General features: G+C 37.3%; 1 long non-coding RNA gene across 3 annotated transcripts; it reads right to left on the reverse strand.

The window, feature by feature from the left end:
* Nucleotides 1-69: 69 nt before the first annotated feature.
* On the reverse strand, nucleotides 70-14,404 carry LOC136435792 (uncharacterized). Of its 3 annotated transcripts, none has more exons than XR_010755915.1 (4): nucleotides 14,201-14,404; nucleotides 13,711-13,843; nucleotides 724-764; nucleotides 70-363 (listed from the first exon to the last, which is right to left on the reverse strand). It is a non-coding gene; the product is annotated as an uncharacterized lncRNA (long non-coding RNA). The 3 variants fall into 3 exon arrangements; XR_010755916.1 differs by having other exon boundaries at nucleotides 14,252-14,402; XR_010755914.1 differs by lacking the exon at nucleotides 14,201-14,404 and having other exon boundaries at nucleotides 13,711-14,034.
* Between the last annotated feature and the right edge of the window lie 3,572 nt (nucleotides 14,405-17,976).

Raw genomic sequence — 17,976 nt, forward strand, 5'->3', positions numbered from 1 at the left:
ACCGTCCCGAAATTCATTTATCTTTTTTTTCTTACACTTGGACATACACAAAGATGCAAGACTCGAGACTTTGAAGCTACATAGCTTTGCTTTCTTTATTTTCAAACTGTGATATTTGTACCACAATGCTATTACATGCATGCAATTCCAATCAAGGACGTTGGCTTAACTCACATGAAAATTGAAGCTCTACTTCCAAACAAACTATTCATGTCGAGTCTGTCCTGTGATACTGGATACTATTCATCGCTGGCAAGTAAATTGAAATTGGATTGGAATGTTTTCCATTGTTATCTGCTGTGCTCCGTCCCATGCAATTTCTCATGGACCATGTTCTGCTTCCTTCTCCATGAGGGGTCCAATCTGGAGGGCAGACACAGGAGAGTGAGAGTGGACATTTCAAAATTGAGTGGAAACATTGATGAAAGATTTTAGAGATTTTTCAGTGACTTCTTGATTAAAAAAAAACAACGTAGATGCGCACACACTGCTGCTCTTGGCCGAACAACTAGCAACCGACACCATCTTTTATGTACACGGCCTCGTGAGTCAGCAGAAAATAAGCCTATTTCAATTTCTTAGCACGTGCAAGCGTACCTGTTGTGTGTCCAGAACAACATCTGTGAGGTCATAAAACCATATCAGGGATTATCTTAGATGCCCGTGTTTGACCTATGTCCACACTTACATGTTAGTTTAGTGTCAGAAGAAAACAGATCTCACCTGTTGTATATGCCATGATCATGATATTCAGCCAATCTCATCTGAAAAGTAATAGACAAATAGTATTTATTATTTAATAGATTTATCATTATCGAGTGTATCAGTGGACACCTTTTGATTTAAAAGTTATTCTAAACGATTTTCAATGGAAAATGGTAATAAAAATGACAGACATCTAAATACAACATGTACAAGTATTTTGCTGGCAAATGATAAAAAACAAAAACTGATAATATCAATTTCACATTGACCTTAAGCTTAAATAGACTTAAAAAAATTAAAACGAACTTTCATGCGGAAAATGTTTCTAGTAAGTCCGAAACAAATCATTTGTACCTAAAACAACAAACCTCGGAGTAGGTGCACAGTGGTTAGAAATTGAAAACGGTCTACACAATGATATGTCAGCTTGTGGTTGTAAGGGATTTGTTAAGATATGAAAGTTTTAATTTTAAAGATCTGTATCACGTTTTCAAAACCTCAATAATCAAAAGAACCAGTAAATAAGTAAGTTATGGCACAGGATATCCCCCAATCCTATTATTAGTAACTAAACCACATCCGAGAGTGGAGAAGTCAGAAGTTTGTAACATCATAGATATACCTAGTTCACAATAAATCCTGCTCACGGTACGGTGGCAGCCTTTGCCATAGAAAACATGATCTGCAGAGGACATCAATAATTCAACTATGTTCGGTCTCCTTCCAAGCGGTAATAATCGAGGTAATTTTTCTCTGGGCAATAGAATGGGGCACCCGACAGGGGTTTTGTACAGCGTTATGCACATATGGCTTTCAACTTCGTACAGCCCTTTCCTAACATATGATGATTTTTGAACTCAATATTTCTAACATGTTTTGAATTTTGATAGCCAGCCGAAGAAAAAAAAGGCACGAAATCGCCGAGGCTTGGCTCGGCTAAACAGGCTGGGTGAGGGGACTGACATGGTTCCGCGCACCAGGCCTGTCTTGCCGGCTGTAGTAATTAGAGCTTGGATATACGTAGGCTAACGTTTTTAACAGACATACAAAAAGTAACACTACAGAATAATATTAGGAACTAGAGTATTTTGAGTTACGCTCTGTAATTCTCAAAATTAGAATTATTGCCAACGTCAGTGAAATAGAGTAAGAGCGGTACAAAAAAGTGTCCTGTGTCCAAAAGACCACCAATTTACAACCTATAATACGTTTATAGAGAAAAAGGAAACTACTTTTCCTTAAAATCGCACTACACACACATCACAAAAAAACTGTCCCCAAAACAAAAGCAAAGGCCAACAAGTATGAATTTAGATTCAGCTTTTAAACTAGAGAAGTAACATATTTTGTTTTTTTCCAATGCTTGCTCATCGATCTCATGCTACTTTGATTTAGCCAAGGGACTTGCAATAAGCTTCAATTCTGCTAAAGGTAATCTGTACTTCACACTAATCATGACATTATGAAAATCATTCGATAGGCTTATTGTGAAATGCTATTTGTGAACAGAAATGTGTCTCCCGGCAGTCTGTACTTTGGTATTCAGACGTGAACAACGTTTAAAAACGAATATGTATTCGACGTATTCTGAGCGTCCTTGCAGCAAAATTTTACCTTGAATTTTTTTACCTAAATCTAATACTCGGTAATGTCCCTTTCCCCGTCTAATCGATATGAAAACATCTGCGCATGCTAGGGTATAAACATATTTTGCAGATTTAGACGACTGATAAAACTAAACTATCTACTTAGCTACCAATAGCATGAATATCTGTTAGTTTTAAAATTCATACTTCTACGATGTGAATGGTTTCTTTTTCATTCGCCGGTATGCCCAGGAGTTCATTGCAATGTTGATATTTAAATTAAGGCGTTAGATATTCAAATATCGGAAATTTTTTCTCAGTTTTATGAGTTCAAATTAAAACGATTACAAGTAAAATAGTTCACAATGTTCATGCTTTCCAAGTAGTGATTTACATAACATGTTCTGCCTCAAATACATAATATATAAGAAAATTAACTATCCGTCAAAAGATTAATAGTCCTGAGATATTTTCTAATAGAATGTAAATTTGAAATAGATCTACTACAGTATCAGCAAAATGTTCCTATTCTGTCAATAGTAATTGTTCTAAACACGTTTCAATATAAAGAAAATAAGCCAATATAGGCAAAATGATATCAACAAAACCATCTGCTTGGATCGCACTTGACCTATAAGCCGTTCGCTTAACTTGGAGTCCTGATGTGACACGTTTCGAATCCATGATTCTTTTTCCCATTTGTATTATATCATTATTTGAACCAAAACAGACTCTTAACTCAGTACCAGTCGTTCAGAAAGAAACACTCCCGTGAGACAGCACGTCACTTAGTGATCGAAGATTGGTTAAGCTCCATCGATGCAATGGAATTAACCGGGGTTGTCTTTTGCGACATATCTCGAGCATTTGACACGCTTGATCACAGCGTAGTTTTGCAAAAACTTCAACATATGGCATGGAATTGGTTCCAGTCGTATTTGAGTGGGAGGATGCAACGTACATGCATAAACTTATCGTTATCCACAGCACTCAGTGTCATCTGTGGAGTGCCTCCGGGATCAATTTTGGGCCAACTTATTTTCATATTGATAACATACACAACTGCCTACAGTTCTGTAAGATAGCCAGAAACTGCAGAGACTTCAAAGTAGAGGTGGTCGTGTGGTTCTGAGATGCAGTCGCTACACCTCTTCTGCGACTGTCTTGCACACACTTGGGTGGACCCCATTAGCCGACGTACACAAGAGAAACAAAGCCACACGAGTCTTTAAGGCACTCAATGGCATAACGCCTCCCCACCTTACTGCACTGTTTAGCTAGCTTGCAGACATCCATACCCATAATACCCGCTTCAGAGCACAAGGCGGCCTTCAATTACCAAAAGCAAAATCAAAACAAAGAAAGCAAGCCTTGTCGTGCTCTGGGGCGGTGCTCTGGAACTTCTTATCTACTAGATTAAAATCGGCAAAAAAACTTTAACTCTTAAAACGAATATATAGAGAAGAACATATGACTTAGGAATAAGTTCATTTCACTCCTCAATGAATCATTATACTTTCTACTTGTTTTTATTTGATAATATGATTTAACGATTAGAGTCATTATTGATATGAGTTTCCTATAATTTACACATTGATATGCAAATTCCGTTACATTTAAGTTTTTTCATTGTTTTGACTCTCCATTATGTTCTGGTTCAATATGTCTAGTCTCTTGAGTTATCGTTACTTCGGTTATCATCTAATTATGATTTCTTTTCTTTGTTGAAGACTTAAATTTTCAAGTTAACCTTTATTGCTGTATTGTTGGTCATTATTTGATATTTCTAAATGTTTCTTTGTATTTATATATAAGGGGTCTTACCCCCCAGAAATCTTTGAAAAACGCCACCAGGCGACATGTATTTCTGGTAAAACAAATAAACCGAACTGAAACTGAATGTTTTGGCTAAAACCGTATAAATAGGGAATTCCCGTAATACCTGATGGTTTTAACCGATCATTTAACAAAATAGGGTATTTCTTTGATAATAAAGTCTGACAAGACTTCTGTTGCCAATGGTAAATGCGTTGATGTCAAAATTAGGCCATAGAATAACGTCATAAGCCTTCATCCATCCCATGGGATCCGCCATCTTGGATAGGCGATCATGAAATTTTTAGAAATACAATTTTTGCTACTAAAGATCCCAAAACACAATTAAAATAGACTAGAAACGTTGATTTTCAAACTAATAATGCTGTCTGCCATCTTTGATTTTGGCAGATGACGTCATCAAATACGTTTGTATGTTTCACATTTTCCGACCAATGGTCTTATGCTACGTGCCTACATTTTATATACAATATATCGCTTTATCCTATTGATTCTGGCATTCCACATTCGCCCGTTTCCTGCTTGTCTAGCTAAGTGTTCAAAAAGTAGGTATTCACAGTCCATCAACAGGGAGCCTTCAGGCGGGTTGTCTCCTCCGCACACGTAGGCTTTCAGGGTGCGCGCTGTGCGTGAGGGTTGAACAGATAGAAGATTTGTACAGACGTATCTTCATTTGATGTGGACGTCTGTGGTCCCTCCATATATGTTGTAGGGAGCTGAAACGGGATTGTTCGATGTCCATTTTGTATTTCACATCTGCTCTCTGGTCACCATCACATTGCATGCGGCTTCCGAGGTAGTCAAATGTGTGGACGGTTTCTAGCTGTTGGCCTTGTAGGATGGCGTGATCACGTTCCTTTTCCTCGGCAAGTCTCTTCTGGCGCTGTACCTCCTTTTCTGCGAGGCTACCGGCACGTAACCGGGTCTTGGCGGTGGAGGGGTTATGTAGGCACCAGCGACTCCGGTGAATGGCTAGGCCTCTTTTTGTTGAAAAGTCGCTTGTGCAATCTGGGCATCAAGCGTCATCAAATGAGCATAATTCATGAATACTTAATCAGGAAAATTGCATTAGATTACATGGGATCTTAATGATGTAGGAGAGCAAATGTGGTAGATCAAGAAAGCCTTGAAACCTAATTGTTTGAGCCGAAATTAGCGAATTTTGTAATATATGCCTGTCAAAAATCATAAACTTATACTATTACTGAAAAATTGTTGTCGTGGTGTTCACATCGGTGGAGGCTTGGCTAAGATAGTCACCACAAACACAAGTTACTATCTCAATTAACTTTTGAAATGTAGTCAGATAACGAATTGATGTATTCCTATACCGTGAAGAAGTTAGCTTTATTTAGCCCAGAATATAAATGACAACACTGGCTTACCATGCTCTATTTATTAGTATCGGTATAAGTAAAGACATTGGGTGGCAGTTAATATCCTATTCTACCTTACAAATTCTACAGAGCTCCAGTCTATATACTGGCTTTTAGAATACCATGTAGACACCACAACTACAAGTCATATTTCTAGACATACAACAACCAAACATTGGAATTCAACTGCGAGGAGGGAATTTCCAATTTGCAAATATAGGTACAGTTACACTTTGAAACGACTTTGACAGGCTGATTTGAACGTTGATATTTGAACACAAGGTTGATTTTCTTAAAACTGAAAGTTGTTTTGATTATGTAGCTTTGTTACAATCATTCTGCATCATTCTGTATGGTTTTATAAAACCAGTAGAAAAAAAAAATATTTGAATCGTTCACCAGTATTATACTAATCTTCTCCTGGCATTGTTTCAAGCCAGAGACAGTCTGGGATTTGTATGTGTTTATGTAGTTATGGCGGTCAATCAGCCTTTCAAACTGCAGCAAGGTAACAGCAGGTAGCACTTCCTGAATTAGTTGATGGTTCTGGCCCCAGGGTCCAGATTGAAACGAAAAGGTCTAAACATAATTGTCCAAATTTTTTATACTTAAATGGAGGTTAACATGCCATTTTCTACCTAAAATTGAACATTATGTATTATACATGATATATTAGCGAAATTAACTATCTGTCAAAAAATCAATAGTCCTTAGTGATTTTCTCATTGTAAATTTTAAATAGATCTACTACAGTAGAGTCAATTCCACATTACCGTGTGGGTGTTTGTTTCCTCTTATTCTAACATTTGCAAAATTTTTGTAACAATCTAATGGAGATAGGTAACTGTTCAGAGCTATTTTCAACATTTAGTTGATGTTCTAAATAGTTTCTGCTGTGTTCCAATATGTTAGACAAATTTCTAAAATTACACATGTTATTTGTATTCCTTTCGAAAATGTTGCAACATAGATTCATCATTTGTTCCTACATGTTCCAACTTACTATCTAAAATTATTGTTATCTAAATTCATATTTTGTTGCGTCTAGACAACCCTTGCTCAAGAAACATGATCTGTTCATACATCTACACATGTACAAAGAAGCGAGAATAAGTGACTCTACTGGATTAGCTTAGCTCATCACTTTCGTCTACCATGTAACGTTACGTTTAACTTCATGCTGTATTTAGTTTACTGTGTATGTCATTTAATGTTAGTTAGGTTTATGTTAAACGACCTGTATCTAGCCCCTCGGGGCACGAATGTACAATAAAGGTCTTCATTCATTCATTACAAGAAAAAGACTTTGTCAAATTTGATGTAATTCAGTTTCTAACTCCTGGTTCTAACGATGGGACCAAAGGTGGCCCTCTTTTTTCACCACGCTGGGGATCAGGCGAAGGTTGCAAAGTTCAACTGGTGTTTGGGAAAGTTCATAAACCTAACTGCTCAAGCCTTGCCGCCGTAAAAAATACTTTCTGAAACCTTTTAAAAAAGACTGACATTATTTAGAAACCACAGAATGTGGGATTCACGCCTCCGCGCGCTGCCTCCGAAACGTATCCACGCACTGTCTTCCACATGCCTCCGAGATGTGTTCCAGTTGTGTCGCTACAGGCTTTCGTACGTTTCATCCACCCAAACACTATCTACCTACCAACATTCCTGAATATTAATGATGCGTGAAACCTGTCAAACGGGTATAGTCGAAGCCTTTTACAATATTTTATAGGCTGGGGGCACAAGTCGGGGTGTTGACAATTTCTTAAGAGCTGTCTGTTGCCCTCCAACCCAATACCGGCCCCATCCTGTATGTGCCCGTCTGGCTACAATATGACTAAGACTCCTAACTGATACAATCTAGCCGTGTTATGAAAGGGGATTATATATAATGCTGGCAAATGTTTCAAAAAGTGTTACTCAAGTCATATGGGCATACTTCATAGGCATCGCCATACCTGGGTCCCCAGAAACTGCGAAATGGAACGAAATGGAACGATATGATACAAGATAACATATGTAACATTATGAAATGAAATACCAGTACCGCTCGCTTCTGTATTTTAAATGCTTCCTGTTCCGGTCTACTGTGAATGTTACAACGTTCCGTATATTTCGCTATCTACCGGTATATCATTTCATAATGTTACATTTGAAAGGAAATATATGTTGTTTTGTTCCTTAGTTGCCACTCATTGTTAGTTTTCAACCAGTTTTCAGTCGAAACATCGTGGCGAGTTTCATTTGATTACAGTTAGGGTTTGGCTTCTACCATTATCTATAGTATGATGGTACTCATTAGAAAAGTGGATCTGTGCTTTTTTCTTTTATAAATCTAGTATTATTTGGATTTTACATCATTGCATATCTGTATCAATTCGTTTTGAAGGTTTTGATAATGAAATTACTCTCAGCGATTTGGTATTACAAAATATATTCACCGTATTTAACCTTAATAACAGTGATATCGTCCGCTGAACTCTGATGACCTTTGTTTGCATGCTGCGACGCCATCTTGGAATACTGCGGAAATTTGATTTAGATCTTTTATTTACTGGCGGACAACGTAAGTTCAGCCCGGATAATTACATTTTCGAGAACTTGGACAGGTGACCGCTATAGACTAATTCCTAATGCTTATATCAATGAGGAAAGTCGAAGGGACCGACTAAAAATTTACTACTGTGGCCAGGTTTGACAGTATGTTGTTGAAGTTCGTTCCATTTCGTTCCATTTCGGACGTTCGGGGGACCGCCATACCTAATCGCAGGTCAGCGGGTTTCATAGGAGCCCAAAATATACATTTTTGTATGAAAATTCCCAAAAATCCAAAAAAAAAATCATTTCAGGTACAGAGTGAAAGACAAAGGTGTGAATGAGGTTTTGTGAACATGTGTTTCTTTGGTACGAACTTTCAATCATTTGGTCCAAAGTTGTCAAGTGTCCAAAATTTACATTTTTTGGTCAGAAAATAGAGAAAGTATTGAAAAGTATTGGAATTGGTACTAAAGAGTGCATTAAATTCTATGGGCATATAGGCATCCCTGTTGACCATTAATTTTGCTAATGAGATTTATTTATAATTTATATGACGCATGGAGTTGCATCAAATTGTATTTTCTTTTCTTAAAAAAGAGATTCCAGATAATTCAGCTGTACAAAAAGTTCCATAAACTCTCCACCTCACCGGACGCCATTATCGTGTGGTTATAATCAGTGTTGCCCCATAATGAATTTAGATCTTTATTGTACATTTTGCCCCACTAGGCTAAGCACAAGTCACATGTTAACAACCATGTACATATCCATGTATATATATAAACATGTAGTATACTCTAGTACTTTAGACTCCCTCTCGCTTCTTGGTGATTATATAAATGTAGGAGGCTGTATGATTAGTTACAGTTGGTTTATCGAATAAATGGTGTTACGTCGTTTTTGGGGTACACGTACGCGGGCGTGCAACAAGGAAGCATCCTGGGCCCTCTGTTATTCCTGATATATACAAAAATGACATCAATGATTTACCGTGCACGTCTAGCATGAATTGCTTTGCTGATGGCACCCCCTTGTCAAGTTCTAGACCAACGTCTAAGGAAATAGTCAGCATTACTAATTTCGACCACCAACTTGTTTCTGACTGATTCGATGTCTGATGCCTTGAACTGTATCCAGACTAATACAAAAGTCCGCACAGAGCAGAATAGAGTTTTCCCCTATCTACATCTCAGGTCACCTCATTCAACAGGTCCCGTTCTACTCTCATCTTGGTGTTACCTTACATCAGGCCTTGGGCTGGACTGAGCACGCACAGATTCTATCTACTAAGGCCATGCAAGTTTTTTGACATCTCTAAAGGTTCTGAGGCAAGTTATACCTGGTTGAACTGGAATTAGCTTACATTACGCTGGTTCGGCCTAAGCTGAAATATGCCTCCATTCTCTTTAGCAATATGAGTGTTGCAGCCTCTAGGGACCTCAAACGTGTGCAATACCACACAGGTGAATTCAATTCAATTTTTATTGTAACAAACTGGCTGACACATAACGTGTGATATTCTCACAAAATTCAAGTTACACACACAATTATCGCTTCTCTCAACAATAATCTCACAGAATTTACAAAGGGCAGGGGTTACCACCGATACATTGCATTGTTAGCGTCATCCCAATCTTCAAAGGAAGGGACTCAAAATTTTTTAAACAACTACTGACCAATCTCAGTCTTGCCCGACGTGTCAATACTTGTAGCTTGTCTAGAATTGAATGAATAAATATTGTTACACTTATTATTTTCTATATAAAGGACAACTAGAGTTCCACAGCCCCTTACCTTCGTGCACTGATGTTTTGCCTTTTCCAGTGGCATATCATAAACGTGTCCAATTAATTATTGAAATAAGAACCTTATTTGCATGGATTATGTCAGTTGAGCATCTTCTCTACTCAAATATAGAAGGATGAAAGTCATAACTTAGCAAAGAAGGCAATTGTAGCGTATCATTATAAATTATGTAAATGTCATCTATGCTTCATAATGTCCACATCTACTTCCTAATGCCGCAATAATGATATCCCTATCATTTACCATAATGGCATTATACAAGAGTCCATTCCGAGTCACCACAAGGGTTGTTATTGTCATAATTTACAACTGTTTTTAATTCTTTGTAATTATTTGTCTACGGGATTTCATACTTTGGAAATATTGAGGATGTCATTTGAACTTTATAATTATTTGCCTGGTTGTGTTAAACTTTGGAAATATTAATGATACGGAATATGATATTTGTAATAATTTCTAGATAATGGTTACAGCATTCTACTGTTTTCTACCATTTTTACAACTATCTAGAACATTGTATAAATGGGTCAGTGGGCTGTGAAGAAAGCAATTCACACATCTTGCTTGGCCACCATGCATAGATGGCTTGCACAAAGGACCTAATAATTTCCAGCAGTGACATCTAAAAATACACAGGGTAGACAATAGGGCTGGATTAGCACCAAATTTTATGGCAATCACCAAAATCCAAGCTTTTTCTATATTTCTCTATATTTCGATATTTAGAAGAATCACATAGATATTTGCATATTCTTCTAAAAAAATATGTTTGTGCAGCCTCTTTCAAAATGTTTCTAAATCATCTAATTGGATTCAAATAAATTCAGATTCTTATATTGAATTGTTTGGAAAAAATTAGAATCATTGCGACTTAGATATTCTTTTATTCAAATTTATTCAAAATAATTACACATGTCATGTAAAACCCTTGTGGTGACTTGGAATGGACTATTTCCATTGACTATATAAATCAGGTATTCATTCGCAATGTCGCCTAATTGATATCTATCGATATTACTCTCTTCTTTGTTTCATATCTCGCGTGTTTTTAAAGTCCTATTATTGAATCCAACTAATTTATCAACATAACTCATTAAGTATGAAAAGTAGCTAGCGATTAGAATAATTAGCATACGATCTTGTCAATCATCACCTAAGCTATCTACACACTAAATATCATTACGATTTGCCAATACCTTTTTGAGTCATTCCCTTTCAAAGTTTCAAACAAAATAGGCTCCTGCAATTCCAAATGCAGTTCCAATGACTTACAATCCAGCCAGACATTCTTGAGTTTAAACACACACACACACACACACACACACACAAAGACAAAGACAAAGACACAAAGACAGATTCAAACACACGTACACACACACACACACGCAGAAACAGACGCACAACACACGCGAACGCTGACAAAAAAACCTAACCTCGGCGAAGGTTTAAATGTTTGCACAAGGGTGTACGAACTTGTCTTACCTTACGGCAACTAGTAGACAGAGTATCCACAGCCACACCAGGGACAACGTTTGGGCCCTCTACCATTATTAATTTACATTAATGATCTGCCAGAAGTTTCTTCAATGCTTAGTTTGCGAAATCGTGCAAAATAGGAACATATTTTTGAGCTAATAAACCATCAATGAATATTTAAAGGCAATTTTTAGGGAGCGGGGTAGTAACATGTTACCTTGAAACGACCACCCGACTTTATTTTGTAAATCATAATTAACATCTACCCAACTATTATACCCGACAAAGAAGTAAATCCATATTTCTCTTTTTCGCACACCATTTTCAGTCATCCGTTAATTAAAAATGACTCAAAAGTTTCAAATGTCTCTAGACAAATATACGACAACCCTTCTATTTGCTTATGTCTAAAAGTGACTCGTAATCTCGTAAGCAACACTTGTTTCAAGTAATAACGTCATTTGTTCAATATTTATCTTTATTCATTCTATTATCTGATCATCCTTACTACATCGTTATTATTTACTATGTATTACTTGAAGCACTTTATTATTATATTTCTATCGGTAATCAAGATTATGACCAATTTAAACAAGTACATAGGAGGAGTTTCCAAAAAAGCTACATACAATTTTCCTGCAGTCGCACATGCTTTAAAACTTTTTATCGTATTGTGTCATTCTTAGTTGTGTAGATGAACACATAGAAAATTTATAATAATTAGTGTTAATATGGGTAAACAAGTAAGCATTATATATATATCATTATTACTACTATAAAGGAGGAGCGGATCACCACAGTATATGTCCAAACGTGTAGAGATAAAGATGTTTACAAAGTCTACTAAAAAGAAACTGCGGTGATACTTTTGATTTTATAGGCTTTTTAAGTTAGCAAATTATCACCTCTTATTTCACGTCTTTACCTTTCATTGCAAATTTGTATAAGTTTAATCCCGCTGACTATCTATAGATGCTATAGGCATTTCATAATGTCCTTAACTGTAGCTTAACTCATCATCGTAAATAAATGATTAAAAAAGAGTACACGTTTTTCCAGATTAGTTCGTCTTCGGAATTCGAACAAGCAGAAGATTGATAAAAATCTACGTTCATCAAGTTACGTTTACTTTACATGACCTCTTATCAAACATGTTTACCTATCCTTGAAAATTTGTATAAAACTAGTTTTAACCCGCTGATTTTTACAACAAAGAAATGTTACAGTCATGTTCGAATGCTCTTCTCAGAACTGTGAATATGAAAAATCAACAAAAGTTTTCTGTTGACAATTCGGTGTTTCCATCCAATCTGATCAGATGTAACTTGGTTAGTACATCTTAACCCCCCCCCCCCGTTGTTACTTATTTGTGTTCTTCTGTCATATCGTTCAGAATTAGCTCAGCATCGTAAATGAACGAAGAGGTACCATTATGGATTGTTAAAGCCCCACTGTGTAACATTTTGGCGCAAAAATTAAAAATATTCTCGTGAACAAATCTGAGTGTGAATGGCAGGTACTGACATGTACAACCCCTTATTAGCATATTTTCTTCATTAGTCTGTCTATTGTTGGTGTTTGTGAACTGTTCAAAAACAAAACAAAGAACTCCCGGACACCACCTCAATAGTACAACACTGCATACAACATCCCAGTGCACTGGAGGACCTCTATGGTGGTCTAATCACTAAGGCACATTTTACTCTGCCAGATTTCACGAAGCTCTTCTTCTTTGGAAACACTCATATTTTTTCCAAGAGGGTAGAATACAGCTATTAACTTATTCTAGAGAGTATAATTTGAAGGGTATGAATAAAGTGTGGTTATTTTCCCTTGAAAACTGCAAGAACTCTGGTAAGGATGACTTTTTACAGAAACTGGTAAACTGTAAACAGGCACCCCACTGGGCAGTCAGAGTGATAAGAAGTACAGAAGCCGTGGCCAGCCACGTGTGGCCATGTGTTGGTTTCACACTGTGTGTGTGTTTTGAATGGAGGATAACAGTTTTTTAAAGTTGTTTTTATGGTGCAGTTATGTTGTAACCTCCCTCCTTGAATGTCGTTAATCAATTTTATAGAGTTGATCAAATTTGCTTTGCAAAGAAACGGTAGGAAAATCTACTTTTTGTCTTGCCCTAAAACTACATAGTGGGGCTGTAAAACGTAACTCACCATCTAAAAATCAACAAAGAAGAGTACAAGTGTCCCCAGATTTAGTTCGTCATTGTAAATCGAACAATCAGAACACTGAGAAAATCTAGGTACATTTAGCGCGTGCCTTAATACTCTCACATTATTCGAGACTTTGAAGATACCTACGTATCTCGGTGCAGACTATATTTGTGACTTTGCGTTTTACTCTAATCAAATTGTAGGAGAACAACTCACCTCGGAAAAAGGTATTCCAAACTGTGAAACAAGCGCAACAGTTTGTTACGTGACGATGTGCAGAAAGACTACTGTAAAGTGACACTTGTTGACCTTTTGCCGCTGTGACGCTGCGTTTATGCCACCGACCGTCCTAAAAGTATGCCACGTTATTCAACCGTTAAGAAGTTATCTGCTCACATAAATGGCTGACATAGTCACACTGCTTTATGTTCAAAAACCTAGTCAAGAAACGAAAATGGAACGCATATTTGCATGAGATGACATTAGTAGGTTTCAAACAGGCATGATATTTTAAGGCAAAGTGTGCAAAGGTTTAAAATGAGGTCACACCAACTGTCTGAATAGACAGTTATTATGATTTTTTTTAATTCTTGAGGGAAGGTCAGTGCACATTCACATTTTACGATAGCGCCGGTCACCTACAGAGCGCGTGTTGCATGAACTGTAAACTATATCAAGGGATAAGCAAAATAATTTTCATAAGTACCTATGTAGCAGCTAAGCACAAAGCGCAACAAGTTATCGAGGGCACATTTACCAATCAGTTCCCCATGGCACAAAAGAACGTCCATAATCTGATAAGATCTCTTTCATTACGCCGACAAATCAGCACAGGTGGCTGTTTCTCACGGCAGAATAGGTCGTCCTTTGTCTGCTAAGATTACACACCTGGCGCCATGACGCCGACGAATGACTTTTGGCTTTTGTTCTTGCCAGAAAAGAGAGAGTTCCGCCTACGGCGAGGTCGCTTTAATCACACGCTTGGAGCCAGACGCTAATAAATCATCCCAGGTCGCAGTTTCCAATGGCACAAAAGAGCTGTCCCTGTCCATGAGTGAAGGCCAGCTCGGATAAACAACGTTTCTTCAAATCTAATGTAAGTTAAGCAGGCAAGTATAGACAATTAACTGTCATAACTTTAGATCAGACGTGGATTCGGGGTGCAAATGAAAGTTCACATTCAAGAAAATATAGCAGAAAACGGGACGATATAGGAGAAAGGAGAATACAGCAGAAAGCAGGAGTATAAAGGAGAAAACTGGGGAATATTAATATTTAAAGTGGGTTTTTTTTTTCCCTTGTTCGTTTATTGTACCTATAAATCCAACAAAAAAATTAACTTTAGAAATATGAAGTCGTTCTTTGTGAAAATTCGGAAACCTTATATTGTCAAAGTGTCTTCATTGAACATTTCAAACAAAAAGACTATCATGGAATGACAATTCAAGAAGTTATACATTTCACACATCTACAAAGTGTTCTAAAATAAGACACTGACATGTTTTCAACCTAAGAAAGTCTTTCAGATAATCTTTGTTCAACAACAGACCATGGAATATCTTTCTTTGAGTTTGAATTTTGAATTATTGATATGTAGAAAAACGTACACTATCATAAAACTACAAAGAGCATATTATACCGAACAAACAGCCTACCTCATAATGCATACCATTTGAAATTATAATTTAAAGTACTACAATGGCCTGAAACTTGACGTCATATACTGTCAATTTGATTGGCGCCATACAGAGGGCTGCTGATTGGATGGCATCATTCGCCAAGCAATTCTACCTCGCTCTTCGTTCTACTCAGAAATGAGGCCATCTGGCTAAAGAAAATTGCCCCAATCTTAAGATATTTGAAATGTTATCAATATTGAGGTTTTCAATATTTTGTTTTACTGTCCTTTGTCACAGATTTAGTTTCATCTTGTCGGACGAAGATCCAAAATGAGACAACGTTTCAGTTTGTCAGGGCTTCGGAGTATCACATGGAAACTCGTCTCTTTCTGATTATTCAGTTGATGGGTGTGGTTTTTTACGGCGTTTGGGAGATACAAAGGGTTTGTTATTACTGCACTGTTTGCAATGACAAGTAAAAGTGCAGGCCGTGTTGTTCTTGAAACGATAAAACTTTCCGACCTTTGCAAAGAACAACTTCATGTTTCTAAAGTTTATTTGTTCTGTTTCATCTATAGACACAATAAAAAAAAAATGGGATAGAAAAAAATATTTGCTATATTCTCCTGCATTATCTTTTATTCTTTTTGTTTCTCCTGCTTTCTCCTATATTCTCCTGCTTTCTTCTATATTCTCCTGCATTCTCCTATATTCTGCTGGTTTCTCCAGCTTTCTCCTATATTCTCCTACATGCTCCTTTATTCTCCTGCTTTCTCCTATATTCTCCTGCATTTTCTTATCTTCTACTGGTTGTCCAGCTTTATCCGATGTTCTTCTGCATTCCCCTATATTCTTATGGATTATCCTATATTCTCCTGCTTTCTCCTATAGGGCGTATTTACGTGACGTCATCACCCTTGCCCTCCGTGGGCGGCTATTTTGTGGTCCATCCCTGCAGCGAAGTTTCTCGGTGTCCGACGGTCTCTAAATTTCCAAGGAATACGAAGTCGTCTATTCGCTGTTTTATTATGCTCACATCCTTTTCGCTTCAAAGATTCAATTTCACTTACTGGAAATGACCCATTATCGACGAGCGAGTAAAAGTTTTCCGAAGCCTACAAACACGGCCGCTAAAAAGTGCCGGCAAAATCCATTGATTTTGTCTTGAGTTGGTTCTAGAAACGACTGTTTACAGAGCACGCATAAAATCAGTTCACAGTAAACAAGTGTTCTTAAGCCTGCAGCCACGTAGTACAGTGTCTGTGTCTTGATCAAACAGTCGTGAGAAATTCAGTTTTCAGGGATTACGTTATGATAGGGAAAGTTCGACGTTAAAATACCCTCAATTTATGAACGTATCTCAAGAAACGACTACACGGTACCGCGAGTGTATTACATAACGGGCCCGTAATGTGCTTTTCGACCAAATACAAAGGTTTCCATATACACACGTTGATTCTCAAACTTTAACTATATTCTCCTACATTATTCAATATTCGCCTGCATTGTCCTATATCCTCCTATTTTCTCCTGCTTTCTCCTATAGTCTCTTGCATTTTCTTATATTCTCCTGGTTTATCCTGCCCTCTTTTGCTTTCCCCTATAATGTCCTGCATTCTCGTATATTCTCCTGCATTATTCTATTTTCTCCTGCTTTCTCCTATAGTCTCTTGCATTCTCCTATATTCTCATGCTTTCTCCTACCCTCTCCCGCTTTCCCCTATAATATCCTGCAATCTCAGGTATTCTCCTGCATTATTCTATATTCTCCTGGTCTCTCCTGTATTCTCCTGCTTTCTCCTGCATTCTCCTGCATTCTCCTGCATTCTCCTGTATTCTCCTGCTTTCTCATATAATCTTCTGGTTTCTATTATATTGTCCTCCTTTCTCCTATATTTTCCTGCAGGCTAAACAGACGTTGGGAGTGATCAAACGTAATTTGTAGGCATGCCCATCAAAGGTTAAATCACTTGTAAGACCTAGTAAGACCTCACCTAGAATACGCTGCAACAGTATGAGATTCATTTACTACGAAATACAAAGATAAATTGGAGACGGTATAAAACCATGCAGAACCAAGCAGAACCAATAAGAATTTGCAGTGCTAATGTCACCAAATTGAAGACAGATCTGCGATGGATGTCATTCGAAGAGAGAAGGAAAATGTCCAGACTACGGATGATGTACAAAATGACAAAAAAACTGCCGTTAAATATCATTTAACCTAGGATTAATGTGTACCTATTCTCCTTGAACCATCTTAGTGTGGAACTCGTTGCCACCAAGTACTGTAAAAGCATCCTCATTCGAAAGTGCCGGCTATAAAGATCAGATACAGATTCGGTGGAGGTTTTTCACGCAAGGTAGCCAGTTTTTTCCTTTTCCGTTTCATTTCCGTGCAATATGGACCAGATTTATTTTTACGTGTGTATGGTGTTGATATGATGCTTTGTCTGCCACATTTAATACACGAAAGCTAGAGATAAAATTTGCCAATTTCTTTTAAAACAGCCAAAAGTCTTATCTTCGTAGTATGTGTTACCAAATGTGCATTGGTACACCGAAAAATGCACAACGCTCTTAAAAACACTCATCTAATCTAAACTCATTAGAAAATATCACATAATGTAAACTGAGCCTGAATAGCCACAGAGGGATATTCTTTTTGATACAGTTTGTCAGGTTCGGTTATTCCCCTTTTACTTAGAAACACTCTCTTTTTCGATCTAACGGTTGGACTTTGTTTTTAGGTTTTTAATTGCTACAACTCTAGTGACAAAAGAAAGCTAGTGTTTTGCCTTTGGAAGTTCAGTCTCTTGAGACTTTAGTCTAGTTCTCCTCAGATATCCCCTTTTTACATCCG

The sequence above is a fragment of the Branchiostoma lanceolatum genome, chromosome 5 (genome assembly GCF_035083965.1).
Source record: "Branchiostoma lanceolatum isolate klBraLanc5 chromosome 5, klBraLanc5.hap2, whole genome shotgun sequence".
NCBI lineage: Eukaryota > Metazoa > Chordata > Leptocardii > Amphioxiformes > Branchiostomatidae > Branchiostoma > Branchiostoma lanceolatum.